Genomic DNA, 18,682 nt, shown 5'->3' on the forward strand with positions numbered 1-18,682 from the left:
CTACTAGCAATAATAATAATAATAAACAGTAGTTCCACTGAGCTCTTTTGAATCCAAGGGAGACTCCTTGCATAAATAAGGCAAGTACATTTGGCCCAAAGAATGTGCTTTGCATGGAATAAATGGATTTAGTTCTGCTAAATCAAGCATTAGTATGGCTTGCGCAGCTCTGACTCTCGTGCAGATAGAGATTTCCAGAGCAGTTGATCAAATGACTAGGGGGAAATCTTTTGTGCTTTGCATTTTGATCTGAAGACACAGTGCAGCTCATGATTTTATTCTGTCATTTTGGATGTTGGATCAGATCCATCGAAAGGATAGCTGGTAGGTGGTTATTCTCCCTGCATCCCCCTGACCTCCCCACCACCAGCCAACCTGTAAATCTCTGGTGACTGATATGGAACTTCACATTTAAAAGCAGAAACTTAGGAAATTAAGATGTTCAATAGTCTTAACCTAAAACTGATTAAAAGACTCGCACTAATAGCCCGTTAAACATATCTCCCACGGATGCAAAATATAAATATTGCCAAACATCTGTTTTTACCTTTACCTACCGGTTAAAATAACATGGCTCATAAATAGCTCTTTAGGGAATATAGGTTCAACGGCAGGACTTGAATCCTTGCTGATGTACACACATTAATTAAACCTTATTTTTATTGAGTTTTAGAATATGATATTTTAAAAAATACTGGAGGTAAAACCTCTGTTAAGAAAGAGTTATAGATGCAGCTGCTAGAACATATGATTACAAAATTATGCATGCTGCTTTTTAGGCTACTTTAAACTGTACCATGGTTTTCAAAGGCAAAAGAAAAAGCCGCAAAATTCAAGGTGACAAAAGTAATATAATTTAAATGATGAACTGCAGTCTAGTCATCCTTTGTTATTGTGGTTTTTAGAATCTTCTAGCCTTCTTCCTCACTCTTGAGTTTTAGCAGTATTTCCCATTACATCCTATTTACTAGGGACCAGATTCTGATGTCAAATTACACCAAAGTAAATCCACAGTGACTCCATGGGAATTATATTGGATTAAAATCAGCGTGACTGGGATCAAAATCTGGCCCTAGATTGCTTACCTCTTTTTTTTTAACATCTTCTACCCTTGTTCTGTTGTGATTATGAACCCACCTCTATGTCCCACTGAAATTTGTGATCACTGATACCAGGCTTCACTATTGTCACATTCACAATCTGTTCTTCCCTTCCATTGAGAAATAGATCAAGGACAGCTTCTTCCCTGCCTGGCCTGTGTTCTGGATTGTAAAATTGCCTCCCATATAACATAAGAACCCCACTGATGATGCTTGGATTTCAAGTACCAGTCACAGAAAATTTGGGCAAGAATTTCTCCTCCTGTCCTGGCACCGGATAACCCCTGTAAGAGAGAGACTGGCCCTTGTGAAAGAGGCAGGTCCAGCTCTCCTGTGCCAAAATGGGTACTCCCAGTTTGGTCAGTTGAGACAGCACCTTGGTTATAAAGAATTAGGGAAAATCTGAGAGTGAAAAGCTCAGTGAGTCAGGACTGCCTAAGTCAACTGAGAAATGGGCATGTTAGAGGTAATGAATAAAGCTGTAGATGGATCCTGGGGGAAGGCTGAAGGCAGAAAAACAGCAAGAGGGATTTGCTGGCTGACAACCCCAACCCACAGAGCTATGCCAGAGGGCTGGTCATCAGAGAGCAGCAGAAGGAGTTGCCTGCTGCTGTTAAACTGGATAGCCAAAGCAGAGGCCCAAACAGGGTTGAAGGCAGAGGGGTTTACCCGTCAACATATCTACACCAGAGAGCTGGACCAAGAGGAACAGTGAGAGGGCTGGGGGAGAGAGGGATGCTCCTCTGATGAGGATGATCTCCCAGCAGAGAGGCTCTAGGGGTTCCTGCTGGGAAGAAAGTGGCTGCACGCCAGCTGGAAGGGCTTGGGTGGTTGTCCTGGCAGAGGGATAGAAGGAGACCAACAGAGTGTCTAAGTGTAGTGGAAGACACCAGAATGTGGTATAGAAGGACTTCCAGCAGAGAGAATGGGAGAGGAAGGGGACCCCACTGAGAAGAGCAAGGTTTTAAGGACTACATAGGCTGGGTATGGGAAACTATGTTTGAGACTTTTATTATGAAGTATTTGGACCATGTTATTATACACCAGCCCCAAGGAGGGGTGGAATTGAAACAAGAAAGCCTGAGTGGAGCTCCTGGGGGACTCCCAAGAAGGGAAGCTGAGGCTGATGCACTTCCTGTGTTGCAACCTGCTGCAAGAGGGTGCTCCAGGCAGGGTTGTCCTATGACATCTCCACTATAACTTATTTTGTTTTTCCATTCCTTGTATTCTCACCTGTAGAATTTGACTGCCCCATTCACAAGTGTAGCTCCCTTTAAGTACAGATCCTTCCTATACAGTGGTCACACCTCCACTCCTAAGGGCTGATTGAAAAATCTTCCATCAAAACTGTTTTTCAGTGGAAAATTGGGTTTGCAACTAAATTACATTTTTCACACACAGCATCTGTTCTCTGCTGAAAATTTCAATTTTGCCCAGATGCCCCAAAACAGAAAAAGTGCCAGCCCAGTGCCTCATGCTCCATCCTCTTCTATGGGCCAGACTCCTCAGCTGGACTTCATCTCCCATGATACATGGCCATATGACTGCCATGATACACCACCTCCCTCAGCAAAGGGGGACCATGGTGTGTCATTGGAGATGTAGTCCGACCAGGGAGTCCAGCCTACAGAGAATGCTAACAAGAGGCACCTGTCCTATAACTGCCGTGCAGCACTGAAGGGGCACTTCTGAATCAAAGTATTTTTGTTTTCAGCCAAAATATTTGGAATTTTTGATATTTCTCTGAAAACTTGACATATTCTTCCACAAGAAAAGTCACTTTTTTCCAACTTGTTCTACCACTTCTATTATACATCCATAGCAGGACAGTGTCCTTTTACGATATAAAACATGTGCTATAATACATACTTGAGTCCCAGTACCTAGTGTATTGGACAAATTAGCAGTCGGGGGCTGTGGAAGTTGAGACAGCCAAAATGAAACTGAAAACACATCCAGACTAAAGGCCAGGATGGGTGAGGATGCCACAGAGTTGATAGAAAGACTAAGGGCAAAAAAAGTGATGCAACCTTCTCTTTCTGCCTCATTTGGCACATGGAACATAAATGGGAAAGCAGGTAAAATATGGTCCAGATTCTAAGTGGACGAATAGATGAAGTAGAAACCCATAAACACCTGCACGTAAACTGGTCAGGTTTACGTCTCTTTAGATAAGGAGTTCCCAAACCTTTTTTGCTGTGCCTCCCTTTCTCCATGGGAGTCATATAACAGCCCCCCTAACCAACTCCTGACCATCTGGGACAGAAAGCGACTCACCAAGGGGAGTGGGCTGCAGAAGAACCCAGCTAGCTCCATCTCAGAAGGAACCCACGGCAGCACAGAGCAGAGTGGACCAGGGATCCTCACCCTCCCTTCCCAGCGCCTCTTGCTCCCACAGGCTCCAGAGGGTTTAAAATATGCAGGGCTGTATTTGGCTGGGGGTGTCTGGGCCAGGGCAGGACAGCGGCAGGCAAAGCGTGTGGGGAGTTCTCAGCTGTCTGGGAGGGGAAGAGGGATAGGATAGAGGAGCAGATGGCTGCACCTCCCCCGCAATCGCTGGGGATACCTCAGATGCTTTCCCTATTTCTGCCCTGTCCTGGATTCCCAGTCAGCTACAATCCCATGCCCAACCTCACACCTTGTCAGACAGGAGGGCGCGCCCCACAGTTTGAAACCAACACTTTAGATGACACAGAATTAATTGGTCGTTATACACATTTGGTGACCCCAGACCATTGAAGTGAAATACTAGCTGTAAAAAGAAAGGAAGCTTGAAGGGGCCCAAAAACTGAGGGGAAATGCTGACCTGTGCAAAGAAGGGAGATGTCCTGTCCAGTGACCAAGTAGCAACATCAGTAAAACAGGGACAAAGGAGTTGGGTCTGCCACAAAGTCCAAGTCCATTCTTATTGCTAAAGCAAACATGAATCATTAAACTGTTTACAAGTTTCATTGGCCATCTATCTATATATACGCCATATCCACAGTGGGTGCAAATCAGCCTACCTCCATGGAATGCAACAGATCTGGGCCAACATCTCTGTACTAATTCTGACACTAATTCTTACACTGAAGTACCAGCACATGTCTAGATGTCAGTTTTGTCAAGCTATTTAGGTAGACCAGAAAGGATCATGGATATGTATCTTTTAGCCCATATCAAGTTAATATTGGCATTCAAAGAACCATTTAAACTTTCTGGGGGAAATAATGGACTGGAGAGCTGTTTTAAGTGCTTCACTTTGATTTTATCTATAGATAATCTCAGGATTAAGATCTGTGGATTACAGAATGTGCCAGAGCAAATGGGAATTTCATTGGCTGAAAAATATACAGGAAGGGCCTAAGGACACATTACCTTGCATGGATGTTCAGGAAAGAGAGTGAAGATAGCTCTGTATTTCCCTGCACTCCTTCCCCAGAGGAAGTCCTAACTGGAGGAATGGGGGGGGCAGCTAACCCTACGTAATGGACTAGAAAAGATATGCCTAAGAGGTGGGAGAGTAGAGGTTTGGCTCCATTGCCTGCCAACCTATAAGCACCACCAGGGAATATACCACAGGTTCCCCTTTCTTACAGTGTAGTCATATCCACTGTGCTTTCCTTGAATGGCTTCCAAAAATTACAAGGTCTCTTCATCACTGCTGCTGCATAATATCTTATCTTTCACATAAAACCACATAAAACCACAGTTTAGCCAAGAATCTGATGATTTTCTATTCATCGTATTAAGCCTTCTGAACGAAATAGATCAGGGTGCCCAAGCAATATTAATACTTGATTTAGCAGAACTAAATCCATTTATTCAATTCGTCAAATGCTTTAGAAAAAAATATTAATTTCCTCCCCACACTTCCCATTTAGTAAAAGAGTTTTTCTCTATCAGGGAAACCTCAGAGCAATGGGTGTTCTAAATCACCCTGATGGAAATAGTTCTAGTAGCTTGCGTGGTATGTACAGCAGCTTATTCACATGAGACCACTCTAAAAGTAGGATAGCTTACATCAGGACTATCAAAATAGAGCAAGTATGAAGTGGAGTAAGACCACAAACATTTTGTAGCTGGGCCATTAGATTTTCTTAGGGGAAGTTCTGGTTACAGATCTGTATTCAGGCTACCCAGCTCAGTCTATAAGAGACTGAACCATAACTGGACGTCACTGTGGGGAAATTTTGGATTAGGATCTTTACTTGGAGAGCCATTGCAAAAAATGCAAGCACATTCGTAAAAGCTTTGAGTTATCACTCTATGAATGGGTGAAATGGTACAGACCAAATAAAAACAATCTGAACTGCTTTTCCCTAAAGTTTAAACCAAATGAGAACCTTTTCAGGTATTCTAAACACTTAAATATATTTCAGATCTGTGAATGTAGTTCTGCCAAAAGTTGGCTGATTGATAGCCCTGAAGAATGGAGTCCTCTATTTATCTATGGAACAAATCTCTCATGGCTATGCAAATTTCTTCATGCTGTGACCCATAAGTCAGTTAGCCCTCTCAATACACTCTTTTTAAATGGACCTGTCTGCTTTTGCATTTCCTGCTGTGGGCCAGGACCAGAGGCACAAATAGAGCAAGAATGGTTTCTAGATTAATAGATTCCAAAAACACAAGAGAATGCTCTGATAATCTAGGCCAGTGGTGGACAACCTGCAGCTTGCGGGCCACACACAGTCCATCAGGCTAATCCACTGGCAGACCACCAGAGAGTTTGTTTAAATTTGCATGGCCGCTCACAGCTCCCAGTGGCTGCAGTTCGCCATTCCCGGCCAATGGGAGCTGAGAGAAGCAGCGACCAGCACATCCCATTGGCCGGGAATGGCGAACCACGGCCACGGGGAGCTGCGGGTGGTTGTGCCTCTGGATGGTCAATGTAAACAAACTTCTCATGGCCCGGCAGCAGATTACCCCGACGGGCTGTGTGCAGCCCGCTGGCTGCAGGTTGCCCACCACTGATCTAGTCTGATCTCCTGTATAACACAGACCATAAAACTTCCCCTAAATAATTCCTAGAGCAGATCTTTTAGGGAAAAAAATATCCAATTTTTATTTTAAAATTGCCAGTGATGGATAATCCACCACAACCCTTAGTAAATTGTTCCAATCGTTAATTACTATCACTGATAAAAATGTATCCCTTTATTTCCAGTCTGAATTTGTCTAGCTTCAACCTTCCAGCCATTGGATCATCTTATACCTTTTCTCTGCTAGAGTGAAGAGCCCATCAATAAATATTTGTTCCCCATGCAGATACTTATAGACAGTAATCAAGTCACACCTTAACCTTCTTTGTTAAGCTAAATACACAGAGCTCTCAGAGTCTATTACTCTAAATCATTTTTTCTAATCCTTTTATTCATTCTTGTGGCTCTTCTCTGGTGGGCACTAGAACTGGACCCAGTATTCCACCAGCGATCACACCAGTGCCAAGTAAAATAACCTCTCTGCCCTTACTGGATATTTTCTTGCCTAGGCATCCCAGAATGGCCTCTTTTAGCCACAGCTGGTATATCTACATAGCCATTAAACATCTGCAGCTGGCCCAGATCAGCTGATTTGGACCTTCAGGACGTGGCTGCTGGACTGAAAAATTGCATTGCAGACATTCAGGTGAGGGGGGAGGTTCCCACAGCTCCAGCCTGAGCCTGAACATCTACACAACAATTAAACAGCCCCTCAGCCCAAGTCCCGCGAGTGCAATTCAACTGACCTGGGCTAACCACAGATGTTTAGCTGCTGTGTAGACATACCTTTAGTGCCCCATCAAAGTGGAGGCTGGGAGTAAGCAAAATGCCCCCAGGGATGCTGTGCAGAGCACATTCACCATTACCCCTTGTATCCACCAACACAGCCCTCCAGATGCTGCATTGTACTCAAGGTATGAAGGGACATGCCCCACCCCTTCTCAGGTTGCCACTATTTCCCATAATGTTATTCACCATCTTCCAAAGGGACTGAACGGGGCAAATTATAACTGACTTTCACAGTGGAGTGAGAGAGGTAGGAGTTCTGTGTGCTCCAATATCCCTTGCAAACAAATTTACGTTATGGTAGCCTTAATTTAATTTAACCAGAATAATTTAATAACCCAGATCAGCAACAAGATATGTCAAAGGACTTAAAGTAAATATACATTTGATATTCGCGTTATCTACTTCCTGTTCTACTTGAAGTCAGTGGGGATTTTCCCACTGACTTCAAGGGGTGCAAATTAGACAAATATTTATTTGCCAAGTCCTGAGTTTACCATTGTGTTTCCCCCTACAGTAGCTGATGCAGACTGTCTGCAAGAAATGTTAAGCACCAGGCTAGGCTTCCAAGGGTGGTGGCAGAATCCTTGTCATTAAAGGTTTTTAAGAACAGGCCAGACAAACACCTCTCAGGGATGGTCTAGACATGCTTGGTCTTGCCTCAGCAGCCATGAAAGGACATGCTCTTTAGTCTGCTGAGGCAGGACCAAATACATCTAGACCATTTAGTTGTTTCTTACAATCAATTATCACTATTTGCAAGGAAAACCCAATTGCAACCTCAGGGACTGGGATGTAAATGAATCAGAATTGTTCCTGCTAGACTTTCTATAATAGAAATGCTTGTGTACTTTTTATCCTATATATCTTGACAACATTTGGTTAATGACTTGTCTTCTTAATAATTTGATTTTTTTTTAAAAAAAGGTTAGTTTCCCTTTAAAAGCTGCCCCACATACACACCAAAAAGCAAAAGCGAAACCATATTTTTCTATATGAAATGGCTCTCATTCTTTCTTTTAGTGTAACATGTTAGTTGAGAGCCAATAAGTTGTCAAGTTTTTTTAATATTTAAGATAATCTCCTACAGCATTCAATTTCTACTGCTTTTTCCCCTTCCCGCTGTCACTCACATTCTAGAATGTCACAAAAGAAAGTGTCTGAATACATTAATTACAACTTGTTAGCCTTCCATGTAGTTATAATGTTATTGAGGAAATCAAATCACTTGGAAAATAACTAAAGAGGAGCAGTGCTGGTAATGCAGAATTTTTATGCACTGCACATCAAAGTCATAGCTTTGCAAGACAACAGAAAGTGATTATTATATAGAATGAGAGAGTAAAACACTACTTGATCCTTTGCCCTTTGAATGTTTTCTTAATGCAATACAATACTTTTTTTTATTCTGAAAAGAGCAGTTAAACTCTTTTCAGACATCGTCTTCTTATATGGTATAATTACAAATCAGTTCTCAAATGATAGGCTAGATAAAACCACAGTCCTGAGTCCTTACCAATGCAAATATTCCAACTGACTTTGATTGATTTGAGTAAAGAGAACTAGTGTGAGTGAGATTTTGCAAGGTAGAGTCCTGAGGCCCCATATCTAGCAAAGCACTAGGTTCATACCCAGCATTAAACATGTGAATATTCTCATTGATTTCCTGGACTAATCATGTACTTAGGGTAAAGCACACACACAACTGCTTTCCAATATAAGTGTTTCAATTTGTAATATTATGCCCTAAAAACCTAGCAACGAGTCAATAATTAGGCATGAAATCATCCATCAGCACAAGATACTTATAAAATACTGACTGCCCATCAAGGTATGCAATGTTGTTGTAGCCATGTCGATCCAAGGATATTAAAGAGACAAGGTGGGTAAGGTAATATCTTTTCTTGGACCAACTTCTGTTGGTGAGAGAGAGCCATTAACACCCCTCCATAGGGAGGAAAGGAAGGTGGCGGGTAAGTAAAGTTATTAATTTAATCCTGATGAGCCTGGGAGCTTAAATTCATAACTTTGCTAGACACTAAAAATCATAGACTAAATAGAGACACTGGATGTATGGCTTATTACAACAATTTATACCCCACTAACAATCCCCCCAGCTGCTTTTTCCCCTCCTCCCCTTCCTTTCCCCCTATGACTGGACACTTCACCTTGAATGGTCCTTTGAAATGTGTTAACTACTTATGCTAAACAATCTGTTCCATCTTGTATTTAGCTGTGACACTCTGAGTAAGTTTCCCAGAAGAAGAGCTCCGTGTAAGCTTGAAATGTGTCCATCAGTGTGTCATGTTGGTTGAAAACTGACTAGACATCAGTGATTTTGATACTTGCTTCACTTCTAAAATGGTAACTATACAAGGAAGTCCTTTGAAAACCCATGTCATTAATAAAATATGATTCACTTGAACAAAGAAAACACTGGCAAAATTACGTAGAATTCAAGCTCTGTTATCTCTCTACCTTAAGGACATTTTCTTCATTCTGAATTATGAATGAAGTGTAACTCTTCCCACAACAAAACACAGTAATGGAAGACACGGGAATTGTTCAATTTGATGAAAACTATTTGGGAATTTTGTAAGGGAGTTGACTTGATCATCAGAGCTAAGAGAAATTTTAGGGCAGACCCAGGACCTCTTCCCTGAGGTGATTACAGTTTGGTCAGTAATGTTACAGTGGAGGATATGGTGACAGCTGCCAAGACTGCACAAGTTGACAAAGCCAGAAGGTGCTTGAATCAGGAGATGGCTAAATTTGTATGTGAATGGGGAGGATCAGTAATTACTCTTAAGGAAATATTGTATTGGGTACCTGAGTTTAGGGAGAATAGGGTGCACCCCTGGAAGTGGGGAGTTGATATATTTTTGGCTGATATTAGGGAGGAAGTTGTTTGTTATTTGGGAATCTGGCTGTGGGTCAGGAGGAGACAGAAGAGCTCATTCTGGCTCCTTCTTCTGGCAAATGTCCAACGCAGGTCTCCATTCCATAGGGGTCCGGTTCCCTGAAAAGCTATAGTTGGAAGTGGACTTAGGGGAAGGTATCCCCTATAGAAGCTAAGGAAAGAGTCCTAATGTCTGATACAGTAAGGAGAACAACTCTCTGCCCCCTTTCCTCAGCCTCCCTTAATCCTTAGAGGAGAGGGTCAAAGCAATAGGCAGGGACAGGGAGGGTAGACAACATCCCTCCCAAATAGGTGGGAATAACTGAGCACAGAATGATGACAATCTGCACGGTATGATGTATTTCTGGGTGTTTCCCAGATGAGTTAATAAAGCTGCGGCCTAATGAAACCACACCCCTCTGCATCTTGTGTTTCTTCCTGAGTGGCTGGTATGATGGAATCTTTACAGGTATGAGAGAATTGTTTCAACAAGCTAGGTAAAAGTAGGTCTGCAATCTCAATTGCGTCACATATTTTGGTCTTGCCTAAAACAAGCCTTTGATAATCTACCCTATTGGAAAACATGAAGTTAAGAAACTAGAAAAAAATGATAGAGTTTGTCTTGCATAGTAGATGGGACCAAACTTTATTTTACTGTACTTTAACCCAGCTAGAGATGTTCAAAAATATGAAAATTTTGTTTCCTTTTTTTATTTCATAATCTAAAATTTTGAGAAAGTTCATTTGAATTCTGAAATTTTGGGACTAGCTAAACTCTACCAAATACAAAGCTTTGGCACAACCCACGATTAAGGTTAAAACATACTTTGCTTCACCTACACTGCAAGATCAAACCATGCTGGGTTTTAAGATGCACAGATAGGTCTCCCAAGGTGGTAGATCTTCAAAGTATAGATGGAACTACAGGATTAGTTGTATGAACAAGGAGAGATGGAGCATTAGGACTACAGCTGTGCAAAACTCAGTAATTTATTTTGCATGGGTTTGGTGAACCTTTCACCCATGGACTTGCACCTATTAGCAGTGTTTTGAGTTTCAGATTGAAACAAACATGTCAAAAATTCAAACTTAATCTCTGCTGACGCATGGTTCCCATTCAATGGTTGCCTGAAATTCAATCCAATCTTGTCCAAAATTTGGAAAGCTTGGGCAAACCTGAGCCAATTTTTGTGTTTGAAGCAAAACTTTCATACAGCTATATTCAGGAGTGGAGAATATACACAAGACAAATCAAAAGAGCTATTTTGTATACCTGTGTAATAGTGACCCTAGGGGAAGGAGGGAGAAAGGCCATGGAAGTGAACAGGTTTAATCTGAAGTTTGCACAGAAGTATTTGAAAAGTCCGACAAAGAAATTCAATAATAACTCTTTATCTTAGCTTGTTATCTCTTAAGGACAACGTGGTATCCTATTGCAAAAACAAAGAAACAGCCATCCTTAAAATAGGAATCCCCAGGGCCAGTTATAAAGTGACAAAGAAACAGATGATTCGTTTTTCACCTTTGATAAAAAAGTAAGTTAAAAAAGTAAGTTTCATAAGTGTATCTGACTAAGTACCTGAGTAGGCAGTATCATATTGTTTTGTTGGAGGCCTACATTTTTTAACATGACTAGTGATTTGGAGGGGCCTCAGTTTCTTGGTGCTTAAATTTGACATCCCTTGAAGGGGGCTGATTTTTAGGAAACCGCCCTTTACCCATTGAGGGCCTGATGTGCAGAGGTGCTGAACATCTGCAGCTCCTGTTCACTTCAGCCAGCACCTCTGAAAAAAGTCTTTGCACTGAAATGCCCCTCAAATGGCAGCCCCGAGCAAAGCATTATCATCTTCAAGGGTGTTGAGTTTGCCCCTTCCGGCTCCCACTGGGATCTAGTAGCCCATTCCAAAAGTCAAGGAAACTAAATCAGAATAAAGTAAATGGACCTTCATCCCTATTCATATTGACATCCACTGCCATTCCTCTAACAGCACAGCTCTTGCAAATGAAGATCCATACAGGGCAGAATACTTTAGAAAAGTCATTCAAGCAGGGGAGCAGATCATGAGCAAGATAGTATCTCTTCGTAGTTTGTGACCTCTCCAGTGGGTCTCCCTGTGTTATATTCCAACAGAGTAGTCAAGAGGTATAACATCAATCAAATGTTGACCCTGCAGGCCCTTCCCACCTGTCACCATATGTCCTTTCCCCTGAGGTATTACTTTGAGGGCAAAGTGTGACATGTGACTGGAAACAGAGGGTGGCATGTAACCCCCACCACACTCTACCAATCGGAGTGGATTTCATCCTCATAGGATGTCCCCAAGAGTGGGTTTGACCAATTAGGGCAAGTTCTGAGGTATGGAGACCTGTCCAAAAAAGGGTCATATGACCCCTGCAAGAACTCCTCCACTACACTCCACCAATAACAGTGGGTTTCACCCCTGGAGGCCCTCCCTGAAGGGAAATGTGCTATACTTATTTTGATTGGTACACAAGGGTCTAGGCAGGAACTCCCAGTATCTGGCATTCAAGAATCGGCCCATTGGCAGCACCACCCCCAGAAGCCCGATTGCTGTCGAAGATGGAATCTTGTCTCAAGAGCATGTTTTTCAGAAATTGTGGAAACGCTGAAAGGAAACATGGTCTCCTTCACCACCCCCAGGAGAACTACAAGATTCCTTGTAGCTCTGATGATGCTTGGTCACCTTAGAAGAAAGTGCTACATCAGTGACAGTTCTGAGAAGGAGAAGGAGGGAGAAGATGGATGCTTTGGAGAGGTGAACACTTTTTCCAAGCAGCCAAGAAGCATATTAAAACTTTGAACAGAAGATAGTTAATAGCTTGGCTTTCAAGATATATACCTTTTACACAAACCGGCTCAAATAAGTTTTAAAAGAAACAAGACCGTCCTTTCAGATGTGGATGCCCAATGGCAGGCAAATTTGGTAGATACACAGCAGTTCTCCAAACACTACCACAGTTTAAATACATCTCAGCAGCAATATATATTTTATCTAACTATTCCTGCACCTTAGGTGGGCAAGACTAGAGAGGTTGTGAAGTATCCAAGGTATTTTCAGCAAAGGTTGTGTACTCAAAAAATTACAAACCCAACTGGGAAAAGAATTTTTAAACAAACCTTTAAGCAAACTGTTAAAGTGACATGATGTTCACTATTTTGTTACTAATAATGAAGTCACAGCCCTAGCTTTAACAGAACTTTAAAATGTAAGGTGTGGAAATATTTTACATCCCACCACACTTTTCACTACATTGACATGTTACCTGAGTTTATGAAGAGTTACAACCTATGTTTTCACACAGCTATACATACCAGACCCATTGACATTAGCCACTCAAATTCTCTGAGGGTATGGATAATGGTTTATGGAAACAGTTTTAAAATAAAACCATTGTTGCCTCTTTTAGAAAAGGTGATCCCATGAGTGCATCTAAAACTTTTGAGCATTTGAAAAAGGTTGTGAGCAAACATTTACCATTGAGATATAAATAGTGAATGATGCCTTACCCGGGTAATTTTTTAATCGATATACAAGTTAAGAGATTTACTGGGTCTTTTTACCCCAAAGTATTACAAAAAGTTAACCCCAAACAGGACAGGATTTACAGATCTGAAAATATTCCAGCTCAGAAAGGAAAGAGGAAAAAAAATCTGCTACTGGTGAAATGGTTGAGGTGGCTTGACAAGTTTAAGAACTGGGTGGAAGCTTCTCAACTCTGACATTTAGACGTGAAAAAAAACAATTACTATAAAAATGAGAGATGGTGGTTTTTATAACACTTTGCCCTGCAATTTCCAGCTCTGGGATTTTTCCCCAAAACACCAGCCCCAATTGTACAATACAGCTAGCTAAGTTCTGAGATCTCCCGGAGTCCTGGGATTCACGGTAAGTAAAAATACAGTACCTGCACAGCTGGAACAAATTACTAAATCATATGAACAACATTGTGGCTAGTCATCCAGGACCACCTGTGGTGATCATGAAATACAACCTTGTGGATAGAAAAGTTAGATTTAAATCCTTTGATGTTGCTTATGCATTTTCTACGAAAGGTGAGCTAGCTAATATTTTGGGTTGGGGCCCCAATAGCAGTGTCAAAAAATTCTCTTCTCAGCACACATCAGTTTGTGAAGGACTTTTCTATACCCTGTTATGCTGCATCTCCATCTGAAGAAGGAACAGGTCTGTCACCATCACATACGATAAACTGTATTAACCCCCGTCAGTAAACACTACAATTGATACCATCACCACTGCAATAAGGACAGATCAGAACAGACACCATCTGCACTCCCAGAGAGAGCAGGGTTTTTAAAAAGCAATATGCTATGATGACCCCCCAAAAATTACGGGGACCCTCCTGTCTTCAGAAACTAGTATAAAGCCTAGGCTGGATGTGCCTCTTCTAGATATCATAGAGCCTCCATAATATATGGGGCTGGCATTGACAGAATATTCCACAGCCTCTTTTGAAAAGCTATATCACTTTTGAGGAAGGGGCTAGAAATTATTAAACTCCAGATAAAAACATCTGCTTAAAACATATCCAGAGACATGGTTGGCCATGTCTCCCAAGCTGGAGAAGGTGGGCAACCTGGCTACACATGAGGGATCAAGGCTGATATATATTAAACGTAGGAAGTTTAAGAAAAAGAAATGCATCATACCTGCAATGCACACGTCTCGCTCCCCCCCGACCCCCCACAAATCCCTTAAAAGCCAGGCCTTGACACACAGGGCCAGCCATAAGTGAAAGACCAAGAGGAAGTCTGAGACAAACAGGAGATACTCACCACCTGGTAAAGACATTTCAATCAATATGGCTGTTGTTCACTGCAGATCTGAAGAATGCACCAAGTCTAAATTAGGCTTGTTCCAAATAGCCCCTACCCAGACCAGCATCAAGAAAAGCATCTACATCGAGATAGTGCCTCTATTAGCCATTATGGAGGATGACCGCCTTGACATTTTATAGCAGGGAATGGCATAGATTATATGGATTTAAACAACACACTGCTGTACATTTGTTGCAAGATTGTAAAAGAAGATGGAACGGCCTTCAACAGGGGGACTAGATGGATCTGGTGAATTATCCCGTGGCCTCTATTTTCAGTCATTAGGACGTCACATTGGGAGACTGCCTCATAAGCCAAAGCAATAACTGTTACCCTTCAGGGCCTTTATGGAACTGGTGCCCAGTTACAGCAACACCACCCTTGCCACACAATTTTCCACCCACCTGTTTTACAAAGACACTTCTGGGCAACACAAAGCAACGGATCTGGATGGGTTTGTGAGGTGGGCAAACCTGATGACCCAGAGCAGGGAGATAGAGCTGTTGGGTCATCTACACAGCAACCTATTTTTTCAAGAAAATGGTGTGGATGTGAAAATTAAACTGACATGCAATAAAGATACTTTCTGCTTAATGGGTGATGCAACCAAAGGTTTTAAACTACCAGTTATATCAATGTTTTCTTTTTGTAAAGGAAGTATGGCTGGTACGCGGAGGCCTTAGAATCATAGAATCATAGAATATCAGGGTTGGAAGGGACCTCAGGAGCTCATCTAGTCCAACCCCCTGCTCAAAGCAGGACCAATTCCAAACTAAATCATCCCAGCCAGGGCTTTGTCAAGCCTGACCTTAAAAACTTCTAAGGAAGGAGAGTCCACCACCTCCCTAGGTAACACATTCCAGTGTTTCACCACCCTCCTAGTGAAAAAGTTTTTCCTAATTTCCAACCTAAACCTCCCCCGCTGCAGCTCCCCCATTCCAGTGTTTCACCACCCTCCTAGTGAAAAACTTTTTCCTAATTTCCAACCTAAACCTCCCCCACTGCAGCTCCCCCATTCCAGTGTTTCACCACCCTCCTAGTGAAAATTTTTTTCCTAATTTCCAACCTAAACCTCCCCCACTGCAACTTGAGACCATTACTCCTTGTTCTGTCATCCGCTACCACTGAGAACAGTCTAGATCCATCCTCTTTGGAACCCCCTTTCAGGTAGTTGAAAGCAGTTATCAAATCCCCCCTCATTCTTCTCTTTTGCAGACTAAACAATCCCAGTTCCCTCAGCCTTGCCTCATAAGTTATGTGTTCCAGTCCCCTAATCATTTGTGTTGCCCTCCGCTGGACATTTTCCAATTTTCCCACATCCTTCTTGTAGTGTGGGGCCCAAAACTGGACACAGTACTCCAGATGAGGCCTCACCAATGTCGAATAGAGGGGAACGATCACGTCCCTCAATCTGCTGGCAATGCCCCTACTTATACAGCCCAAAATGCCATTGGCCTTCTTGGCAACAACGGCACACTGTTGACTCATATCCAGCTTCTCCTCCACTGTAACCCCTCGGTCCTTTTCTGCAGAACTCCTGCAGAGCCATTCGGTCCCTAGTCTGTAGCGGTGCATGGGATTCTTCCGTCCTAAGTGCAGGACTCTGTACTTGTCCTCGTTGAACCACATCAGATTTCTTTTGGCCCAATCCTCTAATTTGTCTAGGTCCCTCTGTATCCTATCCCTACCCTCCAGCGTATCTACCTCTCCTCCCAATTTAATGTCATCTGCAAACTTGCTGAGGGTGCAATCCACACCATCCTCCAGATCATTAATGCTTATTGCTAATGCTATATACCCCTGTGAACCATGTGGAAATGAAAGTGTTTAGCATTTCCGCAGAGAACCTATTCTTGGGGCAACTCCCCAAAATGCTTGTCCTTGAGTTTGGGGATAATATTGCCTTTAGTGGAAATTACACTGTAAACTCCTTTCACTTTAAACATTACAATATTAATTTTGTGGCCTTATATGTGGATGATGAACAGATACCAGCTAATTCTCTGCAATCAGACGTTGAGGCCGGAAACTGCATGTGAGAGTGTATGAATTTGGTGCAGATGGCTGGTAAAGGCATGAAAGATTGTTCTCCGTTGATCATTTGTGATGGGTTACACCTTGTTTGCCTTTGATGTGTCTCCCGATCAGGTATGTGCCTATCACTATTCCCTGATTAAAACAGGGAACCTGAGAGCAGAAATATCTTTTGCAAAGGCTTTGAAAGACACCATCAATATGTTTGTGTATGGGGTTTTTGACAATATCAGAAATAAATCACAGGGAAAATGTTCCATTTGACTACATGGGAATATGGACACTGTACAGCTAGCATGTGTTTTTATCAGTGGACCCTTTCACAAAAGAGAATTTCTTAGATGTGTACCCTTGTGATTGATTCCCAGGCGGCAGGCTGTCTCAGAGACCCCTAGGTTTGATGGTCAACATGCACCCACGGAACCAGCCAGAGGAACACTGGCTTGCCTTGTGCCTGACAAAGCATGACCACGGCATTTTCTGACTCATATGGACACCCACCAAACAGTGTGTTTTTTCCTAGAAGGATTATTAATTTTTTTTAAAAAAATGCCACTGACATAGTGTTTCACATTAGACAATTATAAGACTCCCCCACTGTCAGCTGCAGCTATCACTGCATGTTTTTCTTACATCACCATAGCAAGGTGCTATCTTTTGACCAGATCTTAAAACTGCATTCTAATAGCTTAGTACAAAAGGAGCAGATGGCGATGAATTTTGTAAAAAATAAAAAACAAAATCTCAGGCACATCTAGGCTTGCTGAAAACACACACAAAAAAACACATTTTGCACAGAGTAACCCCCCTCCCCCCCAGTGTTTTAAACACCCAAAACCAAATAGTTTGCAACAAAATAATTTTAAAAACCACACATTTATGTACCCTCCTCATAAGACACACATACATTTTCCCATAGGAAAAAAATAAGAGACATGGCATATGCCCCTACATCACACACACACACACACACACACACACACAAAATTAGCATCAAAATGTGTATAGTGGGGATGCTGAGAGCCATTGAACAAAACTGTAAACCCTGTATATGATGGAAATCACTTCAAGCCAGGGGGTGAGGCAGCACCCCGAGTTCCAGCATCTATGCACAGGGGTGCTGGATTATGATTATTCTTTTTTTCCCCCAACAAGTATTTGGGCCTTCTGGCTAAAGAACAAGCAAAATTTTAGTTAGTATTATTCCCCAAATGCACAACACCCTCCCCTGCCCCCATACGATTTATTTAATAGCAGAGTTTTAAAAAAACATTATTAAACACAACTACAGTTAAAATGGGGTTTTATCTTGTCCTGGTGAAATACAGCTTGAAGTTCCTGTTTCCATACTAAAAAGACCACACTTCAATAAAGACGTGTACCGCTATTAGTACAACGAGTAAAAATGTAGAATACATTTTCACAGTTATAAAACAAGAAACATACCTCATCTTGTAGTCCAGCAGCAGCTGTTCAAAATGGTTTCCATTGTAAAAAGACAGTCTTCAATAAAGCTTAGGTTTTTATACCAAGCTACCTCTTGTTTCAAAGGGACCTCAATGTCTGTAGTTAGCAGGTTCATTTGATCACTGCAGCTCTTAATCAATAGATATGTAAGGAATTTATGCACTCCTCCTCAAACATTCCCTTTTGTAATCTGTGGGTGCAAATTAAATTGTCTACACAACAGAGCTTCTTTTTGCTAATTTTTAGTTATATATATATATTTACAGTCTTACGCAGTAAATCATCATACATAACAAACCTTTAATATTAATATACTCTCTCCTGACTGACAGACTTGCAGATGTCAATGAAGGTCTTAGTTGTTTTCATTTTAAACATGTTCCTTCTGTGCTTAAAGTTTTGGGTTGTTTTTAAATAAAAGTGGACTTCGTTTCACCATAGTAAACAGCTCACAAATACCCATAGCTTTTAAATGTTTGATTGTTCTTACAACATATTATTTTATAAATAAGGTGAAGGTTTGTGAACCCTTGCAATGTTTCTGTTTTGGGTTAGACCATTTTTTTTATTTTTG

At 41.8% G+C, this 18,682-nt stretch overlaps 1 long non-coding RNA gene across 1 annotated transcript in view; it reads right to left on the reverse strand.

The window, feature by feature from the left end:
• LOC142072858 (uncharacterized) overlaps nucleotides 1-18,201 on the reverse strand; it is a 48,320-nt gene extending 30,119 nt beyond the window's left edge. The window contains exon 1 of the long non-coding RNA XR_012669461.1: nucleotides 18,088-18,201. This is a non-coding gene — a long non-coding RNA (uncharacterized LOC142072858). The remainder of the gene's footprint in view (nucleotides 1-18,087) is intronic.
• Between the last annotated feature and the right edge of the window lie 481 nt (nucleotides 18,202-18,682).

Source organism: Caretta caretta, chromosome 7 (assembly GCF_965140235.1).
Source record: "Caretta caretta isolate rCarCar2 chromosome 7, rCarCar1.hap1, whole genome shotgun sequence".
In the NCBI taxonomy this organism is placed as follows: domain Eukaryota; kingdom Metazoa; phylum Chordata; order Testudines; family Cheloniidae; genus Caretta; species Caretta caretta.